This window comes from Vulpes vulpes, chromosome 4 (assembly GCF_048418805.1).
Source record: "Vulpes vulpes isolate BD-2025 chromosome 4, VulVul3, whole genome shotgun sequence".
NCBI lineage: Eukaryota > Metazoa > Chordata > Mammalia > Carnivora > Canidae > Vulpes > Vulpes vulpes.
Window position 1 is genome coordinate 134,304,533 of NC_132783.1, and position 7,639 is coordinate 134,312,171.

At 55.5% G+C, this 7,639-nt stretch overlaps 1 protein-coding gene across 4 annotated transcripts in view; it reads right to left on the reverse strand.

Moving 5' to 3' along the window:
* PDZD2 (PDZ domain containing 2) overlaps nucleotides 1-6,877 on the reverse strand; it is a 357,195-nt gene extending 350,318 nt beyond the window's left edge. For all 4 annotated transcript variants that reach the window (XM_072757135.1, XM_072757134.1, XM_072757132.1 and 1 more), the window contains exon 1: nucleotides 6,745-6,877. The gene's annotated coding sequence lies outside the window, so the exon portion shown is untranslated. The remainder of the gene's footprint in view (nucleotides 1-6,744) is intronic.
* Between the last annotated feature and the right edge of the window lie 762 nt (nucleotides 6,878-7,639).

Here is a 7,639-nt window from a genome sequence, read left to right on the forward strand (position 1 = left end):
TCTTCACAGGTAGATTAAAAAAAAAAACATTCAAACACTCGAAGAGAATTAGTGATTATATTTGATCACCTGCATGCAAATATAAGTAGTGTCAGGGGTAAGGAGCATTACTACGGGGTGTTCAAACTTGTAGGCACCAACCCGAGATACTACGGTTAACCTGAAACACCTTTGCCTCTCTACGCTTGGAAAACAGTCTTGGGGAATATGAGAATTACAGTACCATCCCAGGGCATGTACACGGGACAGGCAGGTTCATGTTAGATGGACATCTATAAAATTCTGGCCTTGGGTGAAAGGGACAAAAAAGCCAGTATTCCTTCTGTCTTCCCTCTAGGTATCCCAAGATCTTGTTCGGAGCAACTGTAGCCAGATAAGGCCCCAGGAAAGCAAAGCTCCCAGGCCTCTGCTTCCCTTCACCCCCTTCCTCTAGATGCCCAGTGGCCTCCTTATAAGGCAGCCTAATCCGCCCCCCCCCCACTCCACTGTCTACTGACTACACCATGATGCAAAGATACCCCCTCTTCTACTCTTTACCTGGCACAACTTCTACTCCCTCAGCAGGCAGGTTAGAGCCAAGGGGTTGACCTTGGACTCCCTAGCACTACACAGGGCCCTTGCTCATGGTAAGGGTCCTATTCTGCACTGTAGCAGCGTGTCTTTATTTTTAGCAAAGCAGGTGACCACTCTCCAGAGGCCAGGACGACAGAGTGTACATGGATGATTTGGTGGCAGTAGCAGATTTCAACTCTAGTGCATGCAAAGCCGAGTACTAGAACTGCCCAGATGTTGATAAAAAGGAGACCACAAGTGGTTCCACTCAAATCCAACTCCACTGTTGCTAAAAACTTCAAAGGACACAGCCTGGGAATCTTTCTGTTAAGGGCCACATACACCATAGAAGCCTCACCTCATGAAGCTGTTAAAACCCCGTAGATCTTCCCTAAAATAAACTAAATTTACTTCAACCTGGAGGCAAAGAATTGGGTAGTACTCTCTCAAGAACTTGCAAATCCTTAGGAGTTTGTGATTTTTTTTTTTTATCCTCGTGTGAATAGCTACACATTTCAGGCTGCTTCTCCATTCCCTTGCTATTATCTCGCTGAAAGCTGGTGACAACAGCGTGTGCAAAACTAGTTTTCTTTGCTATAAAAATTCAGTTCCCCAAGCCTTGCTTCTCCAAAACCTCTTCATGTGTCCTAGAGTGCTTTACGAGCCACAGAAACACTTTAAACCCTAAAAACAAATAATCCAAGAATAACTTAATCAGCCAGATGTTCAATGCTATCTGCTTTCGTTGGACTGCTTCAGAAAGAGAGCTAATTCTTAAAGTTTCTGATTTTCTGCAATAGCATAGTCACTGTTCATTTAACGTGTTCACATAGGTAACACGCACATCAAGGAGCCAGGCGCTCTGAGAACTGGATTGTTTCCCGGCCCCATTGAAAATGGGAGTGGGACAGCCCAGGTGGCTCAGCGGTTTAGCGCCGCCTTCAGTCCAGGTCTTGATCCTGGAGACCTGGGATCGAGTCCCATGTCAGGCTTCCTGCATGGAGCCTGCTTCTCCCTCTGCCTGTGTCTCTGCCTCTCTCTCTCTCTCTCTCTCTCTCTCTCTGTCTCTCATGAATAAATAGATAAAATCTTAAAAAAAAAAAGAAAGAAAGAAAGAAAGAAAGAAAGAAAGAAAGAAAGAAAGAAAGAAAGAAAGAAAATGTGGGATGGAGAGGACTCCATTGGCATCGGAGAGAGGCCACAGCCGGGGCACACCTCTTCCCGGAGCTGGAGAGGCCTCAAAGACAAATGGGTCTTCTCCGCACACTTAGTGCCCTAACAAGCCATCTCTAGGCCCGGCTGCCTTATCGGACCACAAAGGGCCTCTTCAATGATTGACTTTTCAAACCGTAAATGCTCCCAGTGTTTTCTTGAACACATTTGTAAATAGAACACAGAACTCTTGAGGTCACAGGCAATTTGAGCCTAAGTCCGATGACCTACCTGCCTTCCAGTCCAGCCTCTGCCCAGAACTGCAAAGGAATTCTTTCTCAATTCCATCTTTTTTCCCATTTCTAGCATATGGATAGTATAATAAGACAAGGAATTTAAAAATTTTAAATGCCATACAAGGATCTATCATTGTGTATGCGACCTATGCTTAGGCCCCAAGAACAACGTAATCAATACATGGACCATCCACGTAAAATCAATCAATGAACCAACTAACAATTTGAGGAAATATTTTTTATAGTTTGATTCCCTTAAAGAAACACTGTACACATTTTCGCTCAATATCATTTAATTTGGCACACATCTATTGAGGGTGCAGTAAATCAAATTAAGTGCTCCTTTTCCTCTGCTCTTCACTAACAGGGGAGAATATTTGTTTAATCTTTCTAAGCATAATCATCGATTCATTAAGAAAACCAAGGGGGAAAATAAATAAACAAACAAACAAACAAACCGAGGGGGTACAGAGATTTTCAATTCCTCTTCACCCACCGGCATCTGGCCCTTTTGTCACTGAAGGCAACAGTTCTGCACACCTGGCCAACTGTAGATGTGATTCTAGTTCCTGTCGTGCTAGAATGAGGCAAATTCTCCACTTTTCTGAGCCTTTGGTTTCTCCAATGTGGGAATTAGCAAGTCTGAATGCATCCCCCTTTCCAAAGCACAGAGGAGGGGAGAGACTGCAGGATCTCCCTGCTTGGAGCCCCGGCAAAGAGTGATGTGAACTATGCATGTGTCCACCAAACAAGCCAATAGATACAAAGGCAGACATCCTGAAAGATTCCTTAAAGTGGGAAAGTGGGAAAGTGGGAGCAGGGAGGCGAGAGGCTGCTCCCAGGAGTCCAGAGCTTCTCATCCAAAGCTGAAAACAAGCTTCGACGGGGGCCACTAAAAAGTCCTGCCTTGTACACTCGCGGGGCTGTCACGGACTTTGACAATAGGCTCATTCATTTCTCAACACACTATTAGAAGGACCCACTTACTACCCTGTAGCAGACGCTGTCTTTGAGGAACCTGCATACATACCTCAGTATCTTTTCTCATTCCCCCCAAGAACAACCCTGGGAAGCAGCTATTTTACCAATCCTGCACAAGAGGAAACCGGGGCTTCAATATTTCTAATGATCTGGCCAGTGAGAGGTTTTCTGCACTGCTAGGACTCCAGCCAAAGCCTCTGACCCCAATCCCAGAAATCTTCCTTTCCCTCTCGGCGCTGCCTCGGCTGGTGCCAGGCACCAGGTTCACTGGCCCGGCTGCCAGCAGCACTTCCACTTGCCCCAGGCCCCAGCAGCGGGCACCTCTCCTGTTTGACCAAGACATCACTTCCCTCCGCTGCACTGCAGGCTCCCTCTCCGGCGCCTCTCCCAACCCCTGCTTCCCTCCTACCTTCCCAAGAGGGGAGATGCCAGCTTTTTTCTTTCCCTGCACCTGCTTCTTCTGTTCACCTCTGGCTTCCTCCCTCCCAAACATCCCTAATCTTGTCTTCGTTCTCTCCCACTCCTCATGTGTTTACCAAACATGCCTGGGCAGGGGATTTGGGGGACATTCCTGAATAAGCCTTCCCACAACACTACCACCTCCTCAAAATACTCCGCAGATTATTTTTAACTGGCACAGTTCTAGATCCAGTGTCTATCCTCCAACTTCAATTGTCTTGGCAATTCCTCTCTCCTTCGTCCCTTGAACCATCCTTTCCAGACACTGTTCTCAGCCTTTGTCGAGGCTGGCCCTTCCCAGACACTCCTGCCTCTATCTGTCTGCCTACCTCCCTCAGGGGCTTGCCTACTGCATCCTACATGGCATTATGGAGACCCTTTTGAAGGCACAAGACAGAGGTTAAAAACTGACAAGTCTCCAAGTCTGTCCTGTTAGAGATTCAGCCTCTCTTTGAGTTTGGGCCTGACCTTTTGTGGGTTCATCTTCCTTGGGATGCTTTCTCTTGTGTTTGGGGCAGTAAGAAGGCCCTGAGGCCACATTCCAACAGAGGCATCTCTACCCCCTACACACACATACACACACAAACACCGTAGTCTAAGTTACATAGGCCCACATGATCTAGGCCAAAGGAGTATCTGCAGCTCTGTGTTATCTTGTCCAGCCTACAGGCCTGGAGCTTCCAAGTGAGGGTGAGGGTAACACCAAGTACAATTAGCTGGTGGTGAGGAGAGGGAGCCCTGGAGTGTTGCCTATGCCTCTCTCCCTGAGGAAGCTGCGGGTGGCTGGTGGAGGCTTTATCTGGGCATGAATAAGATATGGTCCTAAAGAAACAGGCCCAGGGCAGCGTGATGAGTGTGCCAACCGGCTCCTTAGAGCAAAGTCCAAAGGTAGGACTGCTCAACTTGGGAGAGAGAGACAGAGGATCACAGAGGAGGCGGCCCTCGAGCTGGATCTTGAAGAGTAAGAAGTGGTTCATCAGGAAGAGCAGGGAAGGAAGGATATTCTAGGACCTCATTCCTCCCACTACCAGCCCCCAGCAAATCAGCCTCATAGAGGCAGAGAGTTTGACAGAGAGCAGGAAAGAAGCCTGAAGAATCACATAGGATTTGGAGTGTATTCTGCGTCCTGGGACGCACTGACAGGTTTCACAAGGACAGGTGACTGCTAGGCTTGGGACGCTGAGTAGTGTGGGAAGAGAGAGGAGAGATCTGGAAGGATGCCTCCAGGTTGCTGGTTTGCTCAGTGTTAAAAGCCTGAGTCTCCATTTCAGTCACCTGTGCATTCACACTCCTAACCTTCAGGTGATCTTTGCTGCTTCTTCACTCCAAATGCAAGTAGCGCCCATGCTTCAAGGTCATGCCTAATGAACTTTTCTTCCCACAGCTGCTGCCAGGCCTCCATTACCTCCTGTGCCCGACTTATTACTCTAACCTTCTCATTGGACAAGTCACCTCCCATCTCTCCCACACATCAGACTCATCTCCCTAAAGCACAAAGCGACAATCCTTTGCTTAAAAATCCCAAATATTTCCCTATCAGCTGCAGACCTAAATTCCTCTAAGACCTCAGGCCAGCCTCTTCTCCCGGCATACCCCCAGGCCACCTCCACACTCAGGATCAACCCCTCAGCCCATTCCTTCTCCACCTACCTCGGTTCCCCACAGAGCCCTTCAGAGCTCCTCAGTCAAAAGTGACTTCTTTCTCCTCTGTACTTCTAAAGTGCTCGATGTGGACCACTCCTCAGGTACTTGATCCTTTAGATCATCCCTTCACCCAAACACAGGGCACCTGTTCCATGCCACACGCGCACTGGTTTGGGTCGGAGCTGTCAATACACTTATCTCACTTCTGACACACTGAAACTCTGACAGCAAGGAGGGAGCCTCCGCGCGCATCCCCAGGAACCTCTGAGGGCCTACGCACAGCAAACCACAGGTACTCCAAAAATAAAATGGTTGAAATGAATAGAGACATTATCATAAGTTCCCTTAAATAGTAAACTGCCTTAAGTGCATGCAAAATCAATCCTAATGACGAAGATTTAAAGCATAATTCAATGTTTCTCCCGGGGCATATGAACTATGTCAAGGGAAGGTGCATTTATATACTTTGCATGGTTCTGATTCCTCCCCTCCAGCACATTCCCGCACCCCTCCACTCCGTCTGCCCACCCCCCTGCACGCTCTCACACCACTATGTGGTTATTAGTGGAGCAGCAGTCCTTGGCCCGTGTCTAATGGAAGAAGGCACTGATGAAGCTAGAACAACCACCTACTGTCAGGGGTGTGTTCTGAGACATTCTACGCGCCCCCGCAAGCAACCCTCCCACGCCACACCTGCCGGCCTAGACCTACTTGACCCGCACCCCAAGCCACGGTGGGGAGCAGCCGCCCGTGGAAGGCGGGGCCGGTCCGAGTCCGGAGCAGGCTGGCCCGGGAAGGGCCCGCAGCGCTGAGGGCCCAGGGCAGCTCTCCCCAGAGGCAGGTCCACGGATCACTTTCTGCAGCCCCTCAGGGACCACCTCGGGCAGCTTCACGGTGCTTTGTCAAGGCAACACGGCCCGCCACAGCACCCCGACCCTGCTGGGCCAGCTGCAGGGCACAGATGCACCCCCGCCCCCACCGGCCTGCACCCCCAGGCCGGGTCAGGGCTGCAGCCCGGGAATGCCCTCGAGCCCGCCACCGTGTCCCCTGCACCCTCCAGCGTCTCTTATCAAGGTCTCTGCGCTGAGCAGGCCCCTGGGGACAGGCTTCTGGCAAACTCCAGCCGGGGACCCTGGACCCTCCCCGGACTCAAGCCCAGCGGCCCCCAGCCCCGCAGCACCCACCGCGCACCTGGGGGGGGAGGGGGAGGGGGAGGGGGGAGGGGGGAGGGCACCCAAGAACCGGGCCAGCTGTGCGAGGCGCTCGCCTCCCGGGGACGCGGGGTGCCCCCAGGACGCTCCGGGTCTCCCCGGGAGGTGCCGACCCTGCCCCACAGACGTCCTTGCCTTCCCCGCGTGTCCCCCGGGCAGGGAGCCCGCGGCTGATGGGGGCGCTGAGCGGCGCCCCGGGTCCCTGGGGCCGCGGGCGGGGGGGCGCGACGGCTCAGGGGGGCACCGCGGGGCGCCGGGGGCCCGTGCCCGGCGGGGGGGGGGGGGGCCCGGGGACTTGCAGCCGCCCCACCCGGGTCGCCGCCCGGCCCGCCGCCTCGCCCCGGGAATCGTCGCCAAACTTTCCCGGGCTCGCTCGGCCCCGGGGGTGCGGGTCGCCCCCCCGCCCCCCCCGCCCCGCGCCCCGGGTCGCGGCGGGACGGTCGCTTCACCTGCGCGCGGCTGCGGCTCCGCCGAGCTCCCGCTGCTCCTCCGCGTCCGGCCCCCGGCGCCGCCCGGCGGGTCCCCGCGCCGCCGCCGCTCCCGCCGCTCCCGCTCCCGCTCCCGCCGCTCCCGCTCCCGCCGCCGCCGCCGCCCCGAGCCGCCGCCGCTTCCCCGCCGCCGCGGGAGGCGCAGTCCCGGGCGCCCCGGGCTCGGCGGGTCCCCGCGGCCGCAGCCCGCTCCTCGGCCGGTCGCCCAGCTGCGCGGCAACGGGGATCCGCGGAGCCCGGGGATGGGCGGGGATTCCCTCCGCTCCGCTCCCCTCCCCTCCCCTCCCCTCCCCCGCCCGCCCTCCCGGGGCCGCGAGGGGCGGGAACTCCCCGCGCCGACTGACAGGCCCGGGGGGCGGGGATCCCCCGCACGGGCGGCCGGTGGGCGGGGATTCCCCCGAGCCGGGCGCCCCTGGGGGAGCCCCGGGCCGGGCCGCCGTCTCCGGGAGCCTGGGGGGAGCCTGGGGGGAGCCTGGGGGGAGCCTGGGGGGATGCTGGGGCGATGCTGGGGCGATGCTGGAGGATGCTGGGGGGATGCTGGAGGATGCTGGGGCGATGCTGGGGCGATGCTGGGGGATGCTGGGGGGATGCTGGGGCGATGCTGGGGGGATGCTGGGGGGATGCTGGGGCGATGCTGGGGGGATGCTGGAGGATGCTGGGGCGATGCTGGGGGGATGCTGGGGCGATGCTGGGGGGATGCTGGGGCGATGCTGGGGCGATGCTGGGGGGATGCTGGGGGGATGCTGGGGGGATGCTGGGGGATGCTGGAGGATGCTGGGGGGATGCTGGGGGGATGCTGGAGGATGCTGGGGGGATGCTGGGGGGATGCTGGGGCGATGCTGGGGGATGCTGGGGC